Source organism: Haematobia irritans, chromosome 5 (genome assembly GCF_050003625.1).
Source record: "Haematobia irritans isolate KBUSLIRL chromosome 5, ASM5000362v1, whole genome shotgun sequence".
Classification (NCBI taxonomy): Eukaryota; Metazoa; Arthropoda; class Insecta; order Diptera; family Muscidae; genus Haematobia; species Haematobia irritans.
The window spans coordinates 65,526,942-65,530,266 of NC_134401.1; the positions used below are offsets into that span (position 1 = coordinate 65,526,942).

Here is a 3,325-nt window from a genome sequence, read left to right on the forward strand (position 1 = left end):
GGAACAATGCAATCCAGATCTTCCAACAGCTGATTGGAAGGTTGGCCGTTTGGATGAAGTGGATGGGCCAAGACGGCATGCAGTGTTTATATTGAACACTCAGTTTTTGCCACATCTAGCAAAGTCTCAGGGCCGTGTATGTTATGGCTTTCATTATATCCAAATGAAGGTGTATAAAAACGATCAGCTAAAGGATTCAGAAATGGACAAGCCTCTGTCTGAATCAGAAGTAAGCGGATCCTCTTGCGAAGTCGAGGGAGATACCAAAGTTGAAGACATGGATAGACACCGTATGCGAGAGGAGGTTTCTACTGCCTCAAACCTCACCAAACTTGAACCTATGGTTATTGCGAGAGTCACCGATATCTCTGAAGAGGACATTCTTGATGACTCGATTGAAGCGGCTGATGTGACGGTTGTTGAAAATCTCGATGGTCCTACGGATCCTCCAGATAAATCTTCATCATTGTAAGGCTGCATGTGCTGCCTTAAAAGTTCTCCTGATGAAAGGGGACATAGACATCCCAATAAACACAAACGTTTGAAAAATACTAAAATTCAATAATTTTTCAAACATTTTTTCAAAGGATTAGGGTAATATTCAAGTTGAGAAATTGTTGAGAAAATCGCGTTCTCAACAAAAAACAGACATTACCCTCAACAGTAAAATTCAACACAATAGCAATAATTTCTCAATTGTAATCCTCAAATTGAAATGCATCGCTACTCAATAATTTCTCAAACAGTTTTCAATGTGAGAAAAATAAAAAACTAGCATTGTTGCGAATACTTTCAAACCACAATTTGTATGAAAGTCAATCCTAGTTCTAACTGAAAGTCAATACTAAATTTCTAGGGATTTTGTAAATTTTATTATTTTTTCGTTAACAAATATAATAATCTTAAAAATAACATTAATAATATATGAAAATAATAATATTATACCAATCAAAATGTAATTATCTTATTAAACATATTAATAAATAAAACTATGAATACAACTTTAAATATCTTAAACATTTTTACATGTATAATTCCATTTCCTCCATAATGTTGGTGTCATTAATATGCTGGCAATTTGAAATAATTACTATCGAGGAACTTGCTGGCTTGTGTGTTAGAATAGATTCCAGCAAGAGGAAATCACAAAATATCAAACTGATGACGGGATGTAAATTGATGTAATGCACATTTTCATCCAGAAGTTCTTGATATAGGAATTGTTGCACTTTGTTTTAATTGGTTGCACTTTGTAAGTTTTCTGAAAACTTTTCTTTGTTGTTTCCTTCATCGGTTTTTCATCGGCCAACATCTTCCAAGAATATACCATTCAATGATTTTAATTTTCTGCAAAACAATCGAGTTTTGTGATTTCCATTATGTTTTCATTTCACTTTTTATTTTGACTTACCAATTTGTATTTCTTCCAACTGACCACGTACTTCGTGATTTCCTCAAGAATGTTGGTGTTACAAAATTGTTGTTATTAAAATACTAGCAATTTTCAGGAACTTGATGACCAGATAATTGGAATAAATTTCCAGCAATTTCAATTCACAAAATAACAAATTAAACCGATGATGCACATTTTCATCCAGAAGTTCTTGATATAGGAATTGTTGCACTTTGTTTTAGTTGGTTGCACTTTGTAAGTTTTCTGAAAACTTTTCTTTGTTGTTTCCTTCATCGGTTTTTCATCGGCCAACATCTTCCAAGAATATACCATTCAATGATTTTAGTTTTCTGCAAAACAATCGAGTTTTGTGATTTCCATTATGTTTTCATTTCACTTTTTATTTTGACTTACCAATTTGTATTTCTTCCAACTGACCAGGTACTTCGTGATTTCCTCAAGAACGTTGGTATTACAAAATTGTTGTTATTAAAATACTGGCAATTTTCAGGAACTTGATGGCCAGATAATTGGAATAAATTTCCAGCAATTTCAATTCACAAAATAACAAATTAAACCGATGATGCGATATAAATTAAACTATCGATGTGATGCGAATTATCATCCAGTAGTTGTTGATATGGAAAAGCATAAATACCAAGTTTTTTTGGTTGCACTTTGATTTATGGAAACTTTCTCTTCTCGATAAGCCACTACCATTTTTCATCGGCCAGCCTCTTAATGTGTCCAAGAATCAGCATCCAAATATTTTAGTTGTCTGCAAAGAGATTTGAGTTTAGTGACTTCCTTCAAGTTTTCATTTCGTGTTTTAGTTTTACTTACCAATTATTATAAGCAATTTCAATTGATTATTAAAAAATTTCCACATTTTTGTATTTCTTCCACGAACTTTGTTGTCCAAAGTAGTATTGAAAACCATGTGGTTTTTTCGTTGCATTTCAGGGTAGTGTTTTGTCAAAGTTTTCTCCAATTATCTTCAACACATTTTCAAAGTTTTCGTCAACATTTTGCCAAATTGGTTGTAATTCGCAAACAATTTGAAGATGAATTGAAGATGAGCTTTTTCAAGTCAAGTTGAATTTATGTTGAAAATGATATTTACCCTCAAACTGAAGAGGTGTTGCATTTGAAAAAGGCTCATCCTGTGTTTATTGGGATAGTTCTTATTCAAGACCCATATGTTTATAGAAACAAAATATGTGAACTAAGTACTCCGGGGTTCAAACTATTGCAGTATACTGGTAATGATGTAATTCGAGCCTGTATAATTGCTAAAAACGAGCTTAACTTGTTTCTGCTTCCTTCAATGTGCAATGCAGACACTGTCGTTGCCAATTTAGAAATAGCCAAATGCAAATATTGGGTATCTTCGGTCTATATGGGACATGACAGGGAGATGCCTCCATGTGCCGTTAAGACCTTAGTTGAGGAGTCACTGAAAACAAAGACGAAACTCATTATGGGATGCGATGCGAATGCGTATCATAGTATATGGGGAAGTAGTGATACTAATGCAAGGGGAGAGTCGCTAATAGAGTTTATTTTGCGTACAAATCTGGTAGTTTGCATCAAGGGAGATGCCCCAACCTTTGTCACTAAAAACAGGCAAGAGGTTTTGGACATCACCTTGGCCTCGCAAGAACTGAATGAAATGATATATGAATGGCATGTTTTAAGTGAACACAGCTTCTCAGATCATCGCTACATCAGTTTCAAATTTGATGTTCATACCACCAAGACCATATTTCCGCCAAATGTTAGGAAAGCTGACTGGAATAGGGATAGGGAATCGTTCAATATGATGATACCGGAAATACCAGAGACAAATATGAGCACTGTGCAAGTTATCGAACACGCAGTGGAGAGGATTACTAAGGCCTTCAACATTTCACTGAAAGCTGCATGCCCTAA

General features: G+C 34.5%; 1 long non-coding RNA gene across 1 annotated transcript; it reads right to left on the minus strand.

Moving 5' to 3' along the window:
• Nucleotides 1-849: 849 nt before the first annotated feature.
• Nucleotides 850-2,713, minus strand: LOC142238927 (uncharacterized). The gene is made up of 4 exons (XR_012722864.1): nucleotides 2,237-2,713; nucleotides 1,808-2,171; nucleotides 1,412-1,743; nucleotides 850-1,347 (listed from the first exon to the last, which is right to left on the minus strand). It is a non-coding gene; the product is annotated as an uncharacterized LOC142238927 (long non-coding RNA).
• Nucleotides 2,714-3,325: the final 612 nt, after the last annotated feature.